Genomic DNA, 25005 nt, shown 5'->3' with positions numbered 1-25005 from the left:
TTCGCGTAGATATAACTAATTAATTCCTCGCTCATTTTTATTCTTTTATTTACAAAGCTTACATCAACTCACTCTGTCTGTCTGTTAATAAGCTTGAATACCCATTATCGGATCAAATTGAAATTTTACATAATTATTGAATTATCCATCGGCGTAGAGTCGTAGACAATACATGCATTTAAAAAAATAAACTATATGTCGATTAATTACTGTTTATTATTACTATTAATTATTTTGTTTGATACCAACAAGGGAAATTAATCCTTCAGTATTCACAGATATAGATAAAGTCGCTTTTGCGACAGTTTTGTCCCCTTTAATAATTGTGCACGTTATTTCTTCCACACCCATTCTCGGATCAATTTTAAATTTAAACAATTATTTATTGCACTTTGCGAACAGGAATTAAAACATTGAACCAATTATTCAATTAATTATTGGTGATAAATTATTTTGTTTGATATCGAAATAGGGAACTAACTTCTTCATGATTGACAGATATAGTTGTAAGTGTTGAGTTATAACTCTTGTCTGGTTTAGCTTGGAAATTTTCTAAACGAGCCCTTTTTTTTTTCCCACTACATCAATGCACTAAATCATTTTCATGGTTAAAGTTCTTTGGGTTATTGATGCTTTACTTTTTGTTCTTCTGTCCTGAAGTGTTACGAAGTTTAGTGGTTTTACTAATTGTCAAATGTGAGCCTGAAGCACAGCTACCCCGAAACATAATTAACTTACTATAACAGTCACGAAAACATTACATTTTTTTATTCTGTTACATAAGAGGAGAAAAAAAAAAGATTACTCAGGTAAAAAAATGTCTTTTGCAAAGAAAACTAATTGCTTGAGTAGAAGCCAGAGTTACTTAACAAAACAAACACACACATTTTGGAAAGCCTTAATTTACAAACCAAAACAAAACAAAAAGTATGCCCCTGTACTTTAAGTTGAAACGAAACAAACAAAGAGAAAGGTCATAATATTTCAGGAAGGTGATGCTAATGATTCAATGAAGTCGTTAGGACTGACAGTCGCTGACATAGCGCGTGCTCTCAGGCTGCAAGTCCAGGACATCGGATTACATTTTTTGTCTTTAGTGTCGGACCAAGTAACAAGATTCACTGGGAACGGTAGTCAGCCTGACTTGGTCGTCATAGAGCAAGTATGCAGAGGCCAGGTATGTATAGAATTAGTGTCTTACTTTATCTAATGTATTGGGCTTTTAAGAAAGATTTTAAATGATTATGTTCACTGTTCAATTATGATAATTAGATATTACAATGTTTCAATTATTAAAGATTTTTAAATGTATTAAATATTTCGTTTTTTTTTTAAATCAATGAGCTTTCTATGACTTGCAATAGTGATTCTTAATATTTTAAAGTTATAACTATACTGTTAACAGATCCATTTGCAACTTATCAGAGAATATATGGACACACACAAGAAAAACATAAAAGTACTTTTAAAAAAAAAAAAAGCTTATATGAAGTGTAATTGTATCAATTAGTTTGGATTAGTGATGGGATTAACTTTGTAGTAATAGATCTAGACTATCAATAACAAATCTATGTGACTAGAAATAATTGTACCAATGGACCTCATTCACCAATCGTAAACAAACAACATTTAGCCAAGTGATAATATTGATAAAACAATGAAAATTACATATCACGTGTCAGCCTTTATGGATTGCGTAATTTGTATACAAAATATAGAGAACCACGTGTCACAATGTTGTTTGTTTACGATTGGTGAATGAGGTCCATTGTTTGTATCTAGAACAATGTCACGCTTTTAACTTTCTCAATGCGCTAAAATTCTATCACTGTCTGAACCATTTGGGAAAGGAGAGCAGTAAAGAAGTAGATATCTCTCTGAATGTTACCGTGATCGCTTTTTAAATGCATAGAAAAAAACGTGTTCACTCAGGGCACAAGCCTCCTCAAGGGGACTAATGTAACTTTACACCACCACATCCGTCAAGTGCGATTTCTTTCCCTTGTTTGATACCAAGCAAAATAATTAATTGCCAATAGTTAATTAACTAGTAGGGTTTTTTTTTATTGATTCACAATTGTACAAGAAATAATTGTGCCGAATTTCAACTTGATCCGAGATTGGTTGTGGGGAAAATAGCGAGTACAAACATTTTACAGACATACAAAGTGAGTTGATACATAAGCTTTGTAAAAACTTATTATAGAACTTGAGCAGACTGGCCATGTGGGTCTTTAAGTCCATGCCTGGTGGATTGGCACTTAAATGGGCCAGTTGTCTGACGTTGAATGGACCGCTTGGAGTCTCATTACGGTCCTTAATACATTAAAAGATTTTTAGACTATTCTCTTATATTAAAGACCAACTGAGGAGTTTGTTTTTTTAAATTCGGTTAGCTTTTGAATTCTATAGTAAATGGATTGACTAGTTTGATTACCAGCCCACCTTTCGTAAAACCCACGCATGCATGCGTTTATTTTTCGATGCATTATCAAGCGTAACACATTATTAGGACAGGTATGAATGGTTCCCCCATCGTATGGTGATTTGTGGACTTCTGATTTCTGGTAATTCCAATGCCGATTTTAATACCCGTTACAGAACCTCGTAAAACATTGATCAGCTCAAACACAGCTCAGCTCAAACACAGCTCAGCTCATGTCTGGTTTCAAACTCGAACGTCTTGAGATGTGACTCAGACATCTATCCCACACTTTGACTTTGGGCTGCCAGTACAGAGACTCTTATGTCTTTACTTCTCTGATGGTGTTAACTAGTTAGGTTAAAAGCTCTGGAGTGCCAAGCTTTTAAAACAAATAGTGACAAAGCGAGTTTCTGATAGATATGAACTCGTTCGGAGAAAGCTCCTGAAGGTCTAAATACTCCACAAGGTTACAGTACTTCCAACCTCAGACATAAATGACATTAATAGCTGTTAGCTCAAGATTACATATCTCACACAACATTAACCGTCTTCATTAGATGATTGCTTTCCGTTAGATAAAGGAACATTTGGACAATGTTCCTAGTATACAAAGCTATTACTAGCGAATATGTCCATCCACAACCTTCAAGGGAGACGAAACCCAACGAAGTATCCCGAGCTGATCTCGTGATGTCACAGCAACACAACAATAAATGAACGATTAAAATAGTCACGTGATGTCAACCGTTGAATAAATTAAAAGACTCCATCTAAAAATAACTTCAACTGGTTCAGAGTTGTGCGTCTCTCCCCTCCCCTCCCCTCCCCCCCCCCTTCCTTAGGTGCACAGCTTGTAAGACAGTATCGTATGTCTATGATGTCCAGAAGTCGGCCTGACACATCACACATCTGCCACTTCCTGACAGTGTCATTTATGACGCATCTTACATACAGGATATGGTTTCTACTTTCAAAGTTAAAGAATGTTTAAAATTTAAAAAAAAAAAGAAAGACATGGGAAATATATTGGACAAAAAGGAGGGTTTTAAAAATTCTTTGCAGGCTAAAATCTTTGAGAACAATATCAATTTGAGTTGCAACGATGCTGGAGTCTTAAACGCTGGAATACTCTCTTAGACACTTGGGTTTTGGGAGTTTCTTAAAACACGGAAGCAACCGAAGCGCTGCACATCCCTCAGTCAGAGGCTACCGGCTACAGGGTTTTAATCTATCGAGTGACAAGCTAGTTCTGTATAGTCCTTTCTTACCTAAACAAAACTCTTGTGTCAGAGTGTGTTTATTTGAACTGTTCGTTGACTCTTCGTAGTTTTGAAAGTCTTGTGTCAGAATGTGTTGAAACTTTAGTCTTTTTGAATGTTGAAACTCCTTGTCCCAGGGCGTGCTGTGTAGAAACTGCTCATCATTTCATTACAACTTTATTTGTTTATTTCTGAACCTAAAAAATACATTCATTTCTTTTCATCTCTTGTCTTCAGTGGCCACCAACTTTGTGTTTGTCTGTAACTCTGGGCATTGTACAGCTTTATAGAAGAACGAAAACCTCCAGGAGGCAAGCTGTTTATATCTGTAGACAATACTAGACATATGTATGTTAACAAAAAGAATGTATTCTCAAAACTCAAAACGGTTTTAGAAAATAAATGTTTTTTAAGGCTATTTATTCATATATTTTTTAAAAAATCTTATATGTGTGAGCAGGTCAGGCAGGCGCGAGTGGATAGAGAGAGAGGACCTATTCTTACTGCTGCTCAACATTAAAATTTACCAACAATAGGCTGATGTTTGCGCTACTGGGTGGGCTCAATCTGTGCACCTCGGTATGGTGACCAAGGGGCTAGAGTCACCTAAGTAACCAGACAACTAACTATACTAACTTAACTAAATGAAAACAAGATAACAAACTTTAGTTTACGATAAATAAAACAAAAAGAAACTTTATTTACATACAAAAATAAATCAATAATAAAATATAATATTATACACTAACCATTACTATTACTAATCCGACCCTAATTGAACTATACCTTGCTATTACAAACACTAACAATTAACCAAACTAAACCAACTAATACAAACTGATCAAACTATTCAAACAAACTACCTAACTAAATCACTAAAACTACTAAACTAGACCTAGATCTACACTACAAAAACCAAATAACACTAGCTTCCCTAGAATTAGATCTAGAATAGATCTACAGAACAATAACAAAACTATGACTACTATCAATTAAATCATTATCAATAGCAGAAACAAAATAACACTAGATCTAGATTCCCTAGAATTAGAATAGATCTACAACAGCAGTTATAATCAGCAGCTAAAAGCAGTAATATTCAACAGCAGCAGCTAAAGGCAACAGTTAAAAGCAGCAGCAATAGCCTGCAATGCATAAATGCAAAACTATATTAGATCTATATTCTATTAGGACTGATGGACGCCGCCATCTTCCGTACAGCATGTTGCCAACTATTATGACAAATAGTCCAAGTAGAAAATAAAATAACTACCTCACACATAGTATAGATCTAGTAAAAAAATATAAAATAGTTCTACACTTACAGGCCGTCCCAGGTACAGGAATAAAAATATAATTAGACGACAGACCACAAAGATCTTCAGCTGTCACACAGACAGATATGGTACTGACCACTGGTCAACTGTACACTGAACTGTTTTTAAAACAGCGTGGCATCACTTTTTATACACAAAAAGCGGAAGTACAAATAATAAGTTTGGCACTAGCCTATAAAAATAAAATATATAAAAATATAGCTCTGGGAGCGCAAGCTCACATATGAACTCACTCTGTCTGGTAAAACGTTTGTACAAGTTATTTCATCTGCACCCAATCTTGGATCAAACTCAAATTATTTCTTTTACTTTCTTAACTCTCTGGCATCCTGGAGTACTCTGGCGTACTAAACAGAGCTTACGACAGAGCCGCTTTTTTTGCATCATTCTACGAGACTTATATTTAATTAATGCTCTCTCCAAAACTAATAATTAATACTCCCTTTCTATATCACGTAGGAAACACACACAGACACACACACACACACACACTCCATAACAAACGGGTACTACGCCATCTATCTATTGACAAGCAAAGAGACATTCAGAAGCAAGCAATAAGTACTTCATAATGTAACTGTACAATTAGTTTCGATAATCATGAAGTTCGACGTCCACTTAACAGAGTCTGCATACACAATTGACGTAATTAAGTGATGAATCCAGCTGAGTAATGAATATAAAATATATGGGATGCTAAGAATTTAAACAGGAAAATAACTAGATGGTGATAAGGAAGATATGAAACATTTATTTTTTTCTTGCAACAACTGTTCAAATGGCTCTTACAGAATTTTCAATGTAACAGATATTTTTTAATTTTTTTTTAAAATCAACTCCACCTTTATGAAGCTGATGACCTCACTCTCGACAACTTATGTATGTTGATAAATAACCCATTGTAAGAGCGATAACCTCACTCTCAACAAATGTATGTTGATAAATAACCCATTGTAAGAGCGATAACCTCACTCTCGACAACTAAGGTATGTTGATAAATAACCCATTGTAAGAGCGGTAACCTCACTCTCAACAACTTATGTATGTTGATAAATAACCCATTGTAAGAGCAATAACCTCACTCTCAACAACTAATGTATGTTGATAAATAACCCTTTGTAAGAGTGATAACCTCACTCTCAACAACTAATGTGTGTTGATAAATAACCCATTGTAATAGCAATAACCTCTCAACAATTAATGTATGTTGATAAATAACCCATTGTAAGAGCAATAACCTCACTCTCAACAACTAATGTATGTTGATCAATAGCCCATTGTAAGAGCGATAACCTCACTCTCAACAACTAATGTATGTTGATCAATAACCCATTGTAAGAGCGATAACCTCATTCTCAACAACTAATGGATGTTGATAATTTTAAAAAAGTTTAAAATGTTTACCTCGCCCCAATTAACTTTCCATTCGAATACAAATTCTGGCTAAGTCATGTATAGACCTGCTCAGAGTATTGAAGAATCTTGTTAGGTGATATAGATCAAGACTAGGAAACTTTAAAAGACTATAGATCTAGTCTAGACTAGGCAGCTAAATTCAGAAAATAGAAAAAAAAATTCTACATAAGACAATGCGCAAAATGGTTATGAACTCTTTATTGACTTCATAGAAACACTCGAGCGCGGGAATACTCGCTGAAAGTGTGTTCAAAATAGCCCAGCCCGTACCAGACATTGCTTATGCATTTGTAAGTGACCTCATTCTGACTTCGCAATAAATGTCGAATAACTGCGTGTTTTAGGCCTACTTGTCTACTTTTATTCGGTATAATAAATATTCTGTTGTAAGCCCTGCCTCAACTAAGATTCCAGAGATCAGCCTAATTATTAATTTAAAGTGTCAGGTTGAGACGAACTATTGTACAAGCAAAGGTCATTATTTAGAGGCAAGCTTTGGCCAACAGAAATTCTAAATACCCCAAAAATGCCCATCTAGCAAAATAAAATATGGTCGTAACTTATTGTGACCTAAATATTTGATGTCACTGCAATAGAGGCCAGGGCAGAAATAGAAAAAGAGGCTGAGTAGCATTGTACACCTTGTCCCCCCCACCCACCCACACAACCCCCGCTCCTACACTTGTCGTTACTTCAACATTGTCTTACAACGTATCACATCCTGTCCTAATGAGGTCAGAAGGAGTTAAACGTTTTAACACAGCTCTCAGTGCAATGAAGCTCCTTCAGTTTTAAATGCTATGAAGAACTTGGGTTTTAATTCTATGAAGAAATTTACTTTTAATGCAATGAAAGACTTCAGTTTTAAATGCTATGAAGAACTTGGGTTTTAATTCTATGAAGAAATTTACTTTTAATGCAATGAAAGACTTCAGTTTTAAATGCTATGAAGAACTTTGGTTTTCATGCTATGAAGAATTTGTCTTTTAAGGCTATGAAGAACTTGGGTTTTAAGGCTATGAAGAACTTGGGTTTTAAGGCTATGAAGAACTTGCGTTTTAAGGCTATGAAGAACTTGGGTTTTCATGCTATGAAGAATTTGTCTTTTAAGGCTATGAAGAACTTGGGTTTTAAGGCTATGAAGAACTTGGGTTTTAAGGCTATGAAGAACTTGCGTTTTAAGGCTATGAAGAACTTGGGTTTTAAGGCTATGAAGAACTTGCGTTTTAAGGCTATGAAGAACTTGGGTTTTAAGGCTATGAAGAACTTGCGTTTTAAGGCTATGAAGAACTTGGGTTTTAGGGCTATGAAGAACTTGGGTTTTAAGGCTATGAAGAACTTGCGTTTTAAGGCTATGAAGAACTTGGGTTTTAGGGCTATGAAGAACTTGGGTTTTAATGCTATGAAGTATTTCCGTTCGTTGTTTCATTAGTTCGTTGACTTAGTTTTGTTCGTTTTGCACCGTGCTGGGCGGCAAACGTTTTCCAAAATTTTGTTGGACAGACTCTTCTCTCTCCACGCGTATCTACTTCCCGGACGAATTCGTCAGCTGACCATTTTTCATTTCTGTCATTCTGTTGTGTTTTTTTTTTTGGTTGCGATTTGGAGCGGAGTAAAATGAAAAGAGTATGTTCAGTAGAGGACAACTTTAGGGTGTGTATGTGTTTAATAAAGCCATGTTTTGGTTACTCTCCACTGTCTCCAGTGTTACTTTAAATCTTACAACAGTACGTTTCTGCATTTACAAAACATGATCTGTCGAGATTGAACCATCTCTGTTTGATAATGGCAGTAATAATGTTGCATTGTTAATATTCCACCATACTAAACTTTAAAGTTTAGATGAATTGCATCTAAATGTGGATTATCTTCCCTGTTCTTCGTGTTTTAATTTCTCCTACTATAAAATGACTCATTTTGACGATAAGCAGTAGGCTATTAGACGCTCGCCAAGGCGCAGATTCGTAATGCTGCCTCCACATTGAAATGGTTTGGTGCCACAAATGAAGAGATTAAGCAATTTGATTCAAAGTATCGAACGTATCATTTTTTAAGAAACCAATACTCTCAACACTTCCTGTCTTTTGTTCACCGCATGCACCAGAATGTAATGATATATTTTTTGCCATACATGAACATCTCAGCTAAACAGTAACACGGCCTCTGATCAGCATGATAAGAAAGAAACAAATAGTGAAGTAAAAGAATGTGTGACATAGACGACAGGGTCATGAACTGACTGCACTGGGAGGATATGCAAGAGTACATACTAGATCTTTGTCAAAAGTGTTAAGATAAAGTAAAAGGGAGCTAAAGGAATAAAGTTGAGCATTCTATTCCACGTTAAGAAAACCAAGTCTTTAAAGCATTAGATTGAGTCCCAACAATCAACAGGCTTTAAATACTCCCATAAATGGCCCAGCCGTTTATTAGTTTGGTAAATCTAAGGTATTTTAATGCTCTTAAACGCTTAATGGCTCTTATTTTAATATAATTTAATGGTCGATATAGCTACACGATTATCTTCTCTTGGCAAACAAATTATTTAGGGTCAGAAGTTGTTTTTTTTCCTATTATTATATGCGTTTTGAAGATCTACTTATACATTCCAAGCACATCATTAAAATGTTAAACTCAATCTGATTGAGAAAACAAATCTGTATAAAGATACGGAGAGTCGGGGTCGAACCAGATACAGGTTATTATTCCAGAAGACCTGAAACACGACAGGTAGAAACAACACAACAGCAGTACTTTCATATTTTTTTTACCCCAGATTTGTGTAAATCCATTTGTTATTTCCAAGTATTCTCCCCCTCCCCCTCCCCCCCCCCCAAAAAAAAAAAAAAAAAAAAACTATCGCCATTGTCATAGCAGTGTCTTTAAAATTTCAAAAGACTTTATCGAATCGCATCCTAAAACTAAGCAAGCACATTAGACAGAAGAGCGTTTAATTGGGCGTGGGTGAAAGGGGCGGCCGCCCCCATGCCCCGATTTTCGAAGGCACTCCGCGCTTGAGCCCCGAGGTCGTTCTTATGATTTATCAACTTAATAGTATATTCAGTTTCAAAAGGAAAAATGCTGATATGTATTGATAATAATGAAAACGCTAAATTCGTAGACTTTTTCGCGACATAGATCCAACTAAACTGTAGCCTACACAGAGTCTAAATTAGTGTTTCCTGATCATACGAATGATATTCCTTCTTAAGACGGTCAACATAACGTATCTTTGTTTTAGACTTTGTAATTGCTCGATAGTTAGTTGTATTTGTTTCATTCATTGTAACACCAAAGAAAATAAAACAGTGTTTTTGTTCAAGGAGTTGTATCAAGTTGGACAGGGTAAGGTAAAAGTCAGATGTTGGGTTGAAGGAGGGGAGGTGGAGGAGAGAGAGGGGGGGTTAGAGGTGGTTGGGAGATAATCTAATGTTGTAGGTAAATCTCTTCTGTAGCTGTAAACCTTACCGGCAAGGCAGACGTTGTTTTTTTTTTTCAAACTGACCAGATTTTTATTCGTGTGATGGTATAATTTTTTGTCTTTTTATTAAATTGGATTAATTGCTCACAATTGCCTAAGATTGGCTTATCAGAATTCAGAACTACATAAAGAAGGTAATTTAATTTAGTCGCGAGTGAAATGCTCTAAACTCTAATCACAATTTGTAAACCAAGATGTCACCAAGGTAACAATTTAGTTAGTACGCCTTTAGTATCAGGTTTTAACATGATCAGTGCCGTCGTTGTCTTTCATTCCCAACTCTCACAACCGGTAGAGGTCACGTGGTTTAACACATTAATAATGTCAAGGTCCATGAAAGGTACTTTGCACATTATAAGGTTTTCGCCGTACTGCACAAAAACTGCATGAGTTTTTCACGAGACCATTCGTCATAGAAGGCCTAAACACTGACTTATAACGTCACAACCTGTGGGCAGTTTAGACCAATAGCTCGTCACAGGTCTATTGCTATTAGTCTAAACTGCCCACAGATTGTGACGTCGCAGATCAGTGTTCAGGACTTCCATAACGATTGGTTTCGATGTTTCCCAGTGTGCCTTGCTTTCACATTAGACATTGCTGTGTGCTGGACATTCATAGTTTTAAATCATTGCATTAGTTGTAAGTTATTTTGTAACATATGTCTTTTAAAAATTATTGCTTTTTGCCGTCAGAGTCTAGTTGGCCTCATAGTCCGAACCTCTGTAAGGTGGCCTTGTGATTCAATACAGGGTTGTTTCAAAGCCACGTACGGCCATTTTACCTTCACGACGTCACGTGAAAGCTCTAATTCCCTTCTTCACACTTCGCACGTTGTGTGTGTGTGTGTGTGTAAATCTCTCATCATTTCAAACATTCATCTATCTCAGTAAGTTTCCTGTCATTTTGTATTTGCTTGTTCTTGTTTTTGTCAATGAATTTTCATCTCTAACCATCAGAGATATTTCTTTTGTTTCTGATGTTCGGGACACACCTATTGGATTTCTGAAAGTAGACTGACGTTTGCTTAGCATTATAGCTACATTAGATTAGCAGACTAGACCTGTAGTCAGTACTGTATACTGTTTAATTCTAGTTTTACATACTTTCATATTCTAAGTTTTAACTCAGCTCTAGAGAGTTTACAGAGTAAAAACTTCTTGATGAGAATGTAAAACAAAAAAGTTTGCTTATTTTACAACCTACAGACGTGCTTTAAAATAACAGTATGACGTTCTAAGCATGTCCACGTCTGGAACTAATCATACTTAGGAATTACAGACTTGAATAAATCATTGTTGCATTTCCTCTCCGATTCAGGCAACCCGTTCCAAGCTCTACTAGCACTTGGAAAGTATGAGTGTACTTGATTGATTTGTCCTAGCATATGGCATAAGAAATGTGACTTTTCTACGTATCAGAGTTTTTATTAAGTTATGTTTTGAATTAAAATTTAATTGTAAAAACTAGGATTTCAAAAAAATAATGATTAAAATACACTAGATTCACTCAATATTAAATTTAAAAACAAACACTGTATGTGAGACCACTGCTATGCGCGTGTGTAAAAAGTGTTTCCTGGTTTTTGACACAAACTCATTCTATCAAGTACTTGATTACTAACTAACAAGAGATGAGAAAAATCACCTGTCAGGCCTAGGACACACTGAATGTAAATGAAGAGATGAAATGATTGATTAGTAGTATAAACATCAACAAGGGAAACAACTGTTTCAATATAATCAAACGACAATAAGAGTGCATGAGAGAGAGAGAGAGAGAGAGAGAGAGAAGAGGATGAGAGAGAGAGAGAAGAGGATGAGAGATAGAAGTGGTAGCAAATGGTGGGAGAGTTAATAAAAAGAAAGGGGGAAAGGAGAGAGAGAGGGGAGCTATGGAGGGAAAGATTGAAGAAAGTTATAGAAGAGGCAGAGAGAAAGAAAGTACACGGAGAAATAAAAATAGCCTGAAATGTGTCTGATAAAAAGACAAGACAGCGAGATTTAAGAGAGCGAAATAATGTGTTAAAAAGTGCTCGAGAGACAGAGAATAAGACAGAAAAATAAAGACAGAGTGATAGACAGAGACAAAAGCACAGAAATACAGACAGAAAGAGTGATAGATAGAGACATAGGCACAGAAATACAGACAGAAAGAGTGATAGAGACATATGCAGAAATATACAGACAAAGAAATACAGAAAGTCAGAGTTATAGAGAAACAGAGACAAAGGCAGGGAAATACAGACAGAGAAACGCTGACAGAAAGTCCGAGTTATAGACAGAGAAATAGAGAGACAGAAAGTAGACCTAGGCAGAGACAGGCAGATATAGAGAGAAGGAGAAAGAGATGGATCCAGTGGGCATAGAATTTGATTATAGTTCTCTCTTACATAAGCCCTCTTCTAAAACGAAGAGATATAAAGACATATAGACAAGTTATTTGCCTCTGGTTTAAATATCGAACAATCTAAGTAGCCATAAGGTATTTGTTATTTGTAAGACGCAGTGCCTTAGGCTGACATAAATTACTAAGTGTAAATGTAAGTGTAACGGTGTGTGTGTGAGTGTATGTTGAAAGGTAACACAAGGTGAAGGTTAACGGAAGTAAACAAATGTAAATGCATTATTTCAAGCACAAAGTCTGTTTACATTAAGTTTTGTTATTGTTGTACATTTTATGTCTGTTTCTTTCGTACATATGTTATCTGCTCTAAGGTCACTGCATTCATTTCCTTGTAGCTTATCAAATCATCAGCATCAGATTCAGTCTTCAATTAGATGACATCATTCACTAACTTTATAAAACAAAACTTGTAGGATATTTCTTCCTTGCTAATTTCATTTCATCGCTTTCTTTTTTTTTCCCCTCTCTTTCTTCCTCTTATTCTCTACTCGAGTGGTTCTTACATTTTTTTGACGCGGGTACCCCTAAGTGAAAAGCTACATAAATGCATATTATATAAGTAAAGTAAAGGCCAGGACTTGGACTGGTTTTCAGAGGCTATTTGAGACGCATGCCATTAGGAAGCATTTTGTAGGTAGTGGAGTGCTCACATCCATTACCACTTCCGGCAATGACAACCTTGCGTGTGGCTCTGATATTGAGTTCGGCGGAACTGTTCTCACTAACAGGAGAAGGGGCAAAGGCGAGTAACTGGCGCCTTAACCAGTAAGCGTCGGGTAGGAGGGGCTCGTTAGCCATGGCTGGCTACCCACCTAGGAGAAGGAAAAACTCTGAATTCAAACGTCTGTTGCCTTGCAGCTATACCCAATCATGGGAAAGGCTTCGGGAGTCAACCCTGAGGAAAAATCGGGAGCTGGCGACCCTAAAGCAGTTTGCAGCACCCAGTGCTACACTCTGGCAGAACCTGCGACGCCGCTGACCCCAAACTGTATCCTCACTGCCGTTCTTTTGGATACATCAGCTGCGTGGAGTGGGGGGAACTGATGTGTGGGCGACATCGTTCCGACCACAACTTATGCCCAGGCATTCATCTCATTTCCATGAGATGATCCATAGTCGCTTCGCGACTGAAGGAGGCCATATAATATAAGTAACACATGTAGTTTTCATTAAAGGAGTATTTATTGAGATGATAACTTTTGTTTAAAATACAATTTAAAAAAAAAAGACTTAAAATGACTGAAATCGAATGATGTTGATGAGATTATATGAGTGTATTTAATAGTTATTGTTGTCTCAACGAGCACAGATCTCTCTAGTCAGTTTCTTTTATTTACCATGAGGCTCATTACGACAGTGAATTCTTGTTGTCCCAAAATAAGAAGACTGGAAAGCAATCAACAACATTATTTTAAGTTCCTCGATTTTTTTATGTCAATAAGCTGTTGCAAAAGTATGGATTCATCTGTGCTTGTGATCTGAGATGTTTCATGCGCAAAAAGTTCAACACCCGATCGGGTATATTCAAGTGTAGAATGTTTTCCAATCTTTGGTTCGTCCTACTATAAACTCGAAGTTAACCATGGAGTCCAATCTTTGGTTCGTCCTACTATAAACTCGAAGTTAACCACGGAGTCCAATCTTTGGTTCGTCCTACTATAAACTCGAAGTTAACCATGGAGTCCAATCTTTGGTTCGTCCTACTATAAACTCAAAGTTAACCATGGAGTCCAATCTTTGGTTCGTCCTACTATAAACTCGAAGTTAACCACGGAGTCCAATCTTTGGTTCGTCCTACTATAAACTCAAAGTTAACCATGGAGTCCAATCTTTGGTTCGTCCTACTATAAACTCGAAGTTAACCATGGAGTCCAATCTTTGGTTCGTCCTACTATAAACTCGAAGTTAACCACGGAGTCCAATCTTTGGTTCGTCCTACTATAAACTCGAAGTTAACCACGGAGTCCAATCTTTGGTTCGTCCTACTATAAACTCAAAGTTAACCACGGAGTCCAATCTTTGGTTCGTCCTACTATAAACTCGAAGTTAACCACGGAGTCCAATCTTTGGTTCGTCCTACTATAAACTCGAAGTTAACCACGGAGTCCAATCTTTGGTTCGTCCTACTATAAACTCGAAGTTAACCACGGAGTCCAATCTTTGGTTCGTCCTACTATAAACTCGAAGTTAACCACGGAGTCCAATCTTTGGTTCGTCCTACTATAAACTCGAAGTTAACCACGGAGTCCAATCTTTGGTTCGTCCTACTATAAACTCGAAGTTAACCACGGAGTCCATTCTTTGGTTCGTCCTACTATAAACTCGAAGTTAACCATGGAGTCCAATCTTTGGTTCGTCCTACTATAAACTCGAAGTTAACCACGGAGTCCAATCTTTGGTTCGTCCTACTATAAACTCGAAGTTAACCATGGAGTCCAATCTTTGGTTCGTCCTACTATAAACTCAAAGTTAACCATGGAGTCCAATCTTTGGTTCGTCCTACTATAAACTCGAAGTTAACCACGGAGTCCAATCTTTGGTTCGTCCTACTATAAACTCAAAGTTAACCATGGAGTCCAATCTTTGGTTCGTCCTACTATAAACTCGAAGTTAACCATGGAGTCCAATCTTTGGTTCGTCCTACTATAAACTCAAAGTTAACCATGGAGTCCAATCTTTGGTTCGTCCTACTATAAACTCAAAGTTAACCATGGAGTCCAATCTTTGGTTCGTCCTACTATAAACTTGAAGTTAACCACGGAGTCCAATCTTTGGTTCGTCCTACTATAAACTTGAAGTTAACCACGGAGTCCAATCTTTGGTTCGTCCTACTATAAACTTGAAGTTAACCACGGAGTCCAATCTTTGGTTCGTCCTACTATAAACTCGAAGTTAACCACGGAGTCCAATCTTCGCTTTCAAAAGCAGGCCGCAAACAAGACACGGGTTCTATAGGGCCTGTTGCCGAGTTGTGTCAAAACATAGGCTACCTCATTTACATTTGGAAATATACTATTTTAATCTAGCTTTTACATTGATCTAGATTTTACATGGATTTAGTTTTTACATTCATCTAGTTTTTACATTCATCTAGTTTTTACATTCATTATACATTCATCTAACCTTAGCATCCATCTAGTTTTTACATGGATTTAGTTTTTACATGGATTTAGTTGTTACATTCATCTAGTTTTTACATTCATCTAGTTTTTACATTCATTATACATTCATCTTACCTTCGGATCCATCTAGTTTTTACATGGATTTAGTTTTTACATGGATTTAGTTGTTACATTCATCTAGTTTTTACATTCATCTAGTTTTTACATTCATCTAGTTTTCTCTTTAAAAAATATTTAGTGGTACAGGGACACACAAAGCAGTTTTGTTATTGTTTTTACCAATTTGTCGAAATCGTTACGAAACATTTATTTGCTTAAATAAAATATATGTCAAATGCTATTTGATTTGATGTTTAAAAGTTTACAAGTTATGCACAGTGTGGCTAACATTGTTCTATTCAAAGTGACCATAATAAAAAAAAATTTACATATTAAAATCTCTCCTGAGATCTTGGAAGATATCTTTGATTATTTTTAGTTCACCGTTTTTCTCTGTCCCTCTCTATTATTTCCTGAAAAAAAAAAGGCCCCACAATAAGTTGTGATTCATAACGATGACTCGGTGACTGGGAGTTTTCTCTACTGCAGTGGTTCCAAAACTTTTACTTAACGGAACACTTCGCACATTCTGAGTATTTAGCGGAACACTTTGCTTATTTTTAGAGAGATTAATTCATGTGGTGGCTTCTAGTTAATTATTCCAGTAGTTCGTGGAACTTCAGTTTTGTTTGTGTAGCGATTGAATAATAGGGTTAAGACATTTTGATACTTTCATCAACTAAATCTGATGACCCATATTCCACTGTCTTACCCGAGATACTTATTTACTCTCACAAGTTGACATTACAAACGTTAAGCTGAATCTATGAACTATAAATACTGTCATGTGTGTAGAGTCTCAAGAGAAGTGTAAACAGAAAGTTCATTTATACATTTGCTTCTCGTAGATTCGAGTTTCTGCATAGAAGAGTAAATATCTAGGGGAGACAATTAGAAATTTAATGTTTTTACATTAATTGCTGTACAGGAATTTTCGATTTAAAAACAATTTATGGAACGACTATATCAGGGTCCAAACGAAAGTCTGTTTCTTGAGTTAAATGTTTCAAGCTTCATGTCAAGTCTATTTTTGTGAATTTGTTATTGAATTTCATTTAGAATATGTATTATTGCCTGTTCAACCTTTTCATGTTTTCTTCTTGAAGGATTGAAATATTTGATTTCTTTAAGAGGTATACTGTCATCTCTTCAGTAAATAAGGATATCCTGCATACCAATGTATAGAGAGTCATCGGATTGAACGTCCGAAGATATAATTACTTATTAACCATTCAATGTATCTGAAGCTAATGCATGTTACATTTGTAATAGCTAGAGTTGTCGAGTCAGAAGTCTATAGCGCCCGCCATCTTCAAAACTATGTAAATATATATATATATATATTATATACGGCGTACGGGGACTTTTGTTTTATTGTGGGGGAAAATTATGACTTTTCTTGCATTTTAACGTTTATTATTATATTATTACTAGTTAAAAGTTAAGCAATCCATCACTGAGTACTGGCTCCTATTTTTTTTTTACAATTAAAGCACTGTACACACACGTATTATTTAATTTACTATTTTAGGTACTGTAATGAAAACTAGCACATAGTGTTGCCATATATACAAGTAAATTGTTTGAAACAGAACAGGTTTGCAAACAAAAGATAAAGCTAGAGAGAAAGAGGGAGAGCTCCGCTCTTACAGCACATCATTACAGGTGCGAATGACTAACAATAATGGGCTGAAGAGGAATAGAGATACTAATTAAAAAAAAATAACTTGTATGCCCTCAGCGAGGTACACTCACAGTGTCACTGAAATAAATGATTGCGTATTGACACATACACAACAACACCCGCACACACACACCTAGCTGGCAGTGTACACACTCGGTACACACATTCATCTACTTCCAAGTTGACACGCACCGAGCAAAGGACACAGACCTTCTCAGACCTAAGGACACAGACCTTCTGAGACATGTGTCTTTTGACAGCCTCTAATGAATAGCTTGCCCTGGACAAAGATTTATAGAAAATGAATAAGTGAGAGAGAGAGAGTGGGTGGGCAGTGGTTGTAGCCTGTGACATTAAAGTAACCTTCCTTAAAAGGTTCCAATCCTCACGGATATAACTACCCCTTCCCGCCAATCTATTTCCCTATCCATTACAGTTCCCTTATTTTTTTTTTTTGTTAATTTTCTTTTTAGAAAAATACTTTTAGTATTTGTCTCTGCTAAAATAGACAACATAATGTATTACTTGCCTAAGTAACAAAACATGTGATCTACCGTAACGCACCTGACCCCCCAAAAGGTTATTGGCGATTAAAAACACTCGCTAACTAATGACTACAGGTTAAGGTCAAAGTTCAAAGGTTCAAATGTAACTGCGATGTTGAGATTGAACCCGATGGCCCATTGAAACGTCAGAGATAATTGCATTCAGTTACTTGTACAACTTTGATTTTGTACTGTTGACATTGCGTATAACGTCCGTTGTAAACCAGGCAAAATTATGCATTTCAAATATGTGATTTTATCAAAAGTTCTATTAATTGGACTGAAAATAGGCGGTCTCAATAAGTTCAGTGTAGAATGAGTTAACTAAAGATTTAACTCCTTCTCTCCTAATTGATAATACCAACGTTGATTTGACCCCATTAAATTAAAATAATTTTTGATTGTATAAACTATAATTTGTGTTAGATAAAAGAGCATGTGTTCTTCTATAATTATATAACGTTTCCTGATTACAAAAAAAAAAAAATTTATTGAAGTTTAATCATAACATGGTAATGAAACAAAAATAAGCAAAATGAATATTTCCATAGGAAGGTGGAAAGTAATTACGGAGAGAAAGAGTTAATTTCTTTGGAAAATGGGGAGTGGGGAGAGGTGGGTACTGGCTATGTTGCAGCAGCTTGCTGAGCTTGTCCTGACATGATGGTTCTGTGCTTCGGCCCCAATAGGCCTATGATCTGTGGAACATGATTCGACTGTTTTTTTTAAAAGGCATTTACTTTGAGACAAAGCAATAATTACATTTTCTTTCCAGATCTAGCCGTCCAGGACAACTATTTCCTATGTCTATATCTTACAGTTGACAACAGTTTCTGTTTACCACCCACAATGACCAGCCATCGTTTTTCTCTCACTTATGCACTCTAAGAACTTAGAGTAAGCTGGACTAACTGGACCTAGGAAGGCCATACATTTTAAAATAATTGTAATTTATTTTCTTAGGGATCAGAATTGAAGCTCTTTACTACTCTATAGACTCACGACTATCAGGTAGACAACTGAACGCCTTACTGAGAGGCCATTGGGTTTCCTCATAATATGCAATGAATCAACATTGTTGTGCCATCTTGATGCTAGATTGCTAGTGAGATGTATATTGTCTGTAGACTCTATACTATGATGAGCATGGGAATAACTAACAAGAGCATCGTTTGGCTCATTCTGGTGGTACATAGGATACTATATCATAAATTAGCAGTTGATAGATAGGATACTATATCATAAATTAGCAGTTGATAGATAGGATACTATATCATAAATTAGCAGTTGATAGATAGGATACTATATCATAAATTAGCAGTTGATAGATAGGATACTATATCATAAATTAGCAGTTGATAGATAGGATACTATATCATAAATTAGCAATTGATACATAGGATACTATATCATAAATTAGCAGTTGATAGATAGGATACTATATCATAAATTAGCAAATGATAGATAGGATACTATATCATAAATTAGCAGTTGATAGATAGGATACTATATCATAAATTAGCAGCTGATAGATAGGATACTATATCATAAATTAGCAGTTGATAGATAGGATACTATATCATAAATTAACAGTTGATAGATAGAATACTATATCATAAATTAACAGTTGATAGATAGAATACTATATCATAAATTAGCAATTGATAGATAGAATACTATATCATAAATTAACAGTTGATAGATAGGATACTATATCATAAATTAACAGTTGATAGATAGAATACTATATCATAAATTAGCAGTTGATAGATAGGATACTATATCATAAATTAGCAGTTGATAGATAGGATACTATATCATAAATTAGCAGTTGATAGATAGGATACTATATCATAAATTAACAGTTGATAGATAGAATACTATATCATAAATTAACAGTTGATAGATAGAATACTATATCATAAATTAGCAATTGATAGATAGAATACTATATCATAAATTAGCAATTGATAGATAGAATACTATATCATAAATTAACAGTTGATAGATAGAATACTATATAATAAATTAGCAGTTGATAGATAGAGTACTATATAATAAATTAGCAATTGATAGATAGAATACTATATCATAAATTAGCAATTGATAGATAGGATACTATATCATAAATTAGTACCGGTAGTAACCTATTCAGACCTAGCAATCTATAATACCGACGAGGTAATGTTAACTGTTTATATTGTTACGTATTTCTGAATCTTCTGGCTAAATGTATTAGTAGGCGCACAAATAAAAACACTGCAAAGAACTTGACGACTAAACTCTTAGCTTCATATAACTTTATTGACTATTAACTCTAACAATTTGTTACTGTAACATGTAGCGTAGAAGACTGTACAATATCTGTCAGTTTACAGTTAGCTATACTTCGTTGTAACTTCTCTGTGACTGAGGTAGAAAAAAGCTGGACGTTTATGCGTGATACAATCTACCAAACATCATCACTGGTCTTCGGAAACAAAACCAAGAAAAGCGAAGACTGGTTTGAAGCTAGTCTACCAGAAATGGAAACTGCCACTACGAACAAGAGAGCAGCCATGCTAATCTACAAGAAGGATCCCACCCCAAGCAACTTAAAAAGGCTCAGAGCTGCACGTAACAATGCCCAAAGAGTAGCGAGACAGTGTGCTAACAAATACTGGCAGGAGCTATGCGAAGATATTCAATCTTGTGCCGACTGTGGTAACATAAGAGGACTATATGAGGGCATGAGAAAAGCCTTTGGACCTCACACCAGCAAGTGTGCTCCGCTCAAGTCAAAAGATGGCTCAATCATCAGCGATCGTGCGCTGCAAATGGAACGATGGGTAGAACACTATGCAGAACTCTACCAGATTGAAAACGCCATCTCACCAAATGCTGTTTCCAACTTCCCATCACTTCCAGTTTTGACGGAATTAGACGAAACGCCCTCAGTAAGGGAGCTGAGCATTGCCATTGACATGCTTGCACATGGGAAAACACCCGGAGGAGATGGCATTCCTGCTGAAGTAATTCAGGCTGGAAAACATGCCCTAATCAAACCACTCCATGAACTGCTAAGCTTGTGCTGGGAACAAGGAATGGTCCCCCAGGAATTGAAAGACTCCAACATTGTTACAATTTATAAAAATAAAGGCGACCGCTCTGATTGTAACAATTACAGAGGCATCTCACTGCTTAGCATAGTCGGAAAGGCTTTTGCTAGAGTATTACTAAAGCGATTACAGATCCTGGCAGATCGTGTTTATCCAGAGTCGCAGTGTGGCTTTAGGGCAGGTAGATCTACAACAGATATGATTTTCTCTCTGCGGCAGCTACAGGAGAAGAGCAGAGAACAAAAGCAGCCCCTCTTCATAGCTTTTATTGATTTGACCAAGGCCTTTGACCTTGTTAGCAGAAGCGGTCTGTTTGCTGTACTAGAGAGAATCGGCTGCCCAAATAAGTTAAGAAAACTAGTGTCAGCTTTTCACGAAAATATGCAGGGCACCGTTCAGTTTGAAAGTTCTTCCTCCAGGCCATTCTCCATTAAGAGCGGTGTAAAACAAGGATGTGTACTGGCCCCTACACTATTTGGAATCTTCTTCTCAGTCGTACTATCCAGTGCTTTTAAATCCCTGGAAGACGGAATATACATCCATAGCAGATCCGATGGAAGGCTCTTTAACCTGGCACGTCTTAAAGCCAAAACGAAAAGGCGTCGTATCTTGATAAGGGAGCTGCTGTTTGCCGATGACGCGGCACTCGTATCTCACTCACAAGGAGGTCTACAGAAGCTAGTGAACGCCTTAGCAGCTGCTTGTCAAGAGTTTAGCCTTACTATAAGTCTCTCCAAGACCGAAATCCTGGCACAAGACGTCGCAGAAATACCTATAATACAAATTGGGAACCACACCCTTTCAGTGGTGCAGGAATTTACCTACTTGGGTTCAACAATTGTCAGTAACCTAGACTTAGACATCGAGCTGACAAAAAGGATAGGAAAAGCTACCACAGCATTGGCAAAACTCTCCAAGCGCGTCTGGGAAAATGGTAAATTGACCACAGCGACCAAAATCCTAGTCTACAACGCCTGTGTTGTGAGCACTCTCCTTTATGGCAGTGAAAGCTGGTCAACATACATGTACCAAGAGCACAGATTGAATAGTTTCCACTTGCGCTGCCTGAGACCCTTAATGGGCATCTCTTGGAGGGACCATGTCTCCAATCAGGAAGTTTTGAGATTGGCCAATATGAACAGCATGTATGCTCTCCTGACACAAAGAAGATTACGCTGGCTCGGACATGTCACCCGCATGCCAGATGGTAGAATCTCGAAAGATATCTTATATGCTGAGCTTGTGGAAGGAGTCAGACCCAAGGGCCGCCCAAGACTAACATATAGAGATGTCTGCAAGCGAGACATGAGAGCCACAGGCATCAGCCAAAGTATGTGGGAAAACATAGCCAAAGACCGGAGTGCATGGAGACAGACTGTGCGTGCTGGGACAACCCTTGCTGAGAACAAAAGAATTGAAGCGGCTTTAATCAAGAGGGAAAAAAAGAAAGCTGCCCTGTCTGCTAGCCCTAAATCAGAGGCATACACATGTACGAATTGTGGCAAAGTCTGCCGTTCTAGAATTGGCTTGATTAGCCACACCAGATTCTGCCCCGTCTCAAGATTAAGCCATAACCAGTGACTCACTTGGGCGCATCCATTGCCTTTCGAGACAAATCTAGCCATATATATATATACTTCGTTGCAATTCATCTCTTCACTTCGCTGCAATTCATGTCTTCTCAACTTGCATCGAGTCGTATTCCACAGAACAGACCAACGACACACTTCCCAGTGTCGCTCCAGGTCTCCCAAAGCTGAACCAAGTCGTACTCAAAGTCTACCGAATCAGAGCCGCACACGTCTTACATCGACTGTATCGACTGTAACGGCTCAAGTCCACTGTAGTTCTCTGTATAGACTTTAACGACAGTAGTCAACTCCAGTTAACTCTACCCTAGTTAACTTGCATCGAGTCGTACACATTTCTCTTCTGCTGTCTCGCACAGTAGACAACAGTACCGACGACTCACTCACGACTGACTTTCACATTAACTCTCTGGCTTATATAGAGTCCCTAATCGCTTGTTCATTGTTGCAAAAACACTGCTAGTATCCTCTGGAACAACACGGGAGGAAAAATCACATCCTGTCGTTGTTTATACATGTCGATTCCAGAGAACACCTGCTGCAGTGTCATCTCGCCGAGGTCACTCGTAGTGACCTTTAACTGTCACTGTTCATTAGTAACTGTCCCCCTACTTAGATCTGTTCGTCCCCTGGAACAACACGTGAGGACACGTCACATCCTGTCTTTGTTTGTACATGTAGATTCCAGAGAGCACTCGCTGCTGTGTCATCTCGCCGGGGTCATACGTTGACCTCTACCTATCACTGTTCATTTGTAACAATATGGTCGACGGTTGACAAGGTGTCAGGTGGCCAGACGTACCGACTTTACTTTCCCGCCAACTAATGCCAGGTACCCATTAGGGTTGGGTGAAATCAGGGACGTCCTAGAAATCACGAAATTCAAAATCCCATCCTTCACTGAGATTGGAACCCGAGAGTTCTGCCGAGCATGTCATAGTTTGGTCACTTGTTTACGTCCAAAAAACTTTTACAACAAAATGAAATAAAAACTTATGTTTATTTTATAGTGTTATCTAATATATAAAGCAGAAAGTAAGGAGTATATATGTATGTTTGTATGTATGTCCCGCATAGAAATCAAAACCGTTCTTGAAAAAACTTGGCATTAATGTTCCTTAGGTCATGGCCGAGACCGTAGTAAATCTTTAATGTCCTCCCACAACAAAATAAAAGAAAACGCCTAAATTTATCACTATTAAAGAGCGAAATGTTTAGACAAATCGGTTAAACCCAGCACGCAGCCCGCGGGTCATATTCGGCTAGTTTTAATCTATAACTTTATTACATTATTGTCATATTGTGTGTTGCTCTGTTGATGGCTTGGATTGTAATTAGGTGCTAAATAACCATTTCACTGTTTGTGAATCACGTGATCTGGTAATTGCGGTATCGTTGTTCATTATTATTGTTATAATTATACTTTATAATTATATATTACCATTTACAAAAAAATAATTTACATTATTATTGATTTTCATTTGTTTTCATTTTGATGATGTGTATACTGCTGTTCATTGTAATTATGCCTGCCTTATTAGCACTTGTGCTTTGTGGCGAAACAAATAAAATTGTTGAAAAGAAGAGACTGACTACATGTAGGCGTTGTGACATGGGCGTGCTGCCGACAGACAGGTTTTACCATGTCACACGTACCTTGAGGGACACATCAAATGGACATTTCATGTCACTGCATCAGTAATAGGACAGGTCTGTCGTTGGAAACAACGATATTCTCAAGCCTTTTGAAAGGAGGATTTTATTTTAAAAACACAACAAAAATTTACTAGATCTGAGGTTGCGTAGATCTGTTGGTTGCGTAGATCTGTTGGTTGCGTAGATCCGTTGGTTGCGTAGATCTGTTGGTTGCGTAGATCTGTTGGTTGCGTAGATCCGTTGGTTGCGTAGATCCGTTGGTTGCGTAGATCTGTTGGTTGCGTATATCTGTTGGTTGCGTAGATCTGAGGTTGCGTAGATCTGAGGTTGCGTAGATCGAGGTAGCGTAGATCTGAGGTTGCGTAGATCTGTTGGTTGCGTAGATCTGTTGGTTGCTGTTGGTTGCGTAGATCTGTTGGTTGCGTAGATCTGTTGGTTGCGTAGATCTGTTGGTTACGTAGATCTGTTGGTTGCATAGATCTGTTGGTTGCGTTGATCTGTTGGACTACAGTTAGTTAAAGATAGAGAAAGAGAGAAACAGTGATAGAGAAGAAGAGAGTGAGAAGGTGAGAGAGAGAGAGAGACAGAGACAGAGAGAGAGAGAGACAGAGAGAGAGACACAGAGAGAGAGACAGAGAGAGAGAGACAGAGAGAGACAGTCAGACAGAGAGAGAGAGAGACAGAGCACTGAAGGTTTTTCTGCGAAGTACGGACTAGCCCTAGTCCAATGGTCAAAGAAGACCTCAACACTGACCTGCAACATGTGGGCAGTTTAAGACCATAGCGTGTTGCCATGTCGTACAGACGTCTCCACTGCCCACAGATTGTGACGTCGCAGGTCAGGGTTGAGGCCTTCTCTAACGAATGGTTTCGACTAGCCAGAGGCTA

At 37.2% G+C, this 25005-nt stretch overlaps 1 protein-coding gene across 6 annotated transcripts in view; it reads left to right on the top strand.

The window, feature by feature from the left end:
* The first annotated feature begins 976 nt into the window (after nt 1-976).
* The window catches only part of LOC106067351 (uncharacterized), a 45037-nt gene continuing 21008 nt past the window's right edge, over nt 977-25005 (top strand). The window contains exons 1-2 of one of the 6 annotated variants that reach the window (XM_056035861.1): nt 977-1177; nt 3922-4032. The gene's annotated coding sequence lies outside the window, so the exon portion shown is untranslated. Of the gene's footprint in view, nt 1178-3683; nt 4033-9885; nt 10124-10379; nt 10561-25005 lie in introns of those variants that run through there. The other 5 variants (XM_056035857.1, XM_056035859.1, XM_056035856.1 and 2 more) reach the window with 5 other exon arrangements.

This window comes from Biomphalaria glabrata, chromosome 7 (genome assembly GCF_947242115.1).
Source record: "Biomphalaria glabrata chromosome 7, xgBioGlab47.1, whole genome shotgun sequence".
NCBI lineage: Eukaryota > Metazoa > Mollusca > Gastropoda > Planorbidae > Biomphalaria > Biomphalaria glabrata.
The sequence above is the reverse complement of the archived record's forward strand: the minus strand, read 5'-3'. Positions and strand labels throughout refer to the sequence as shown.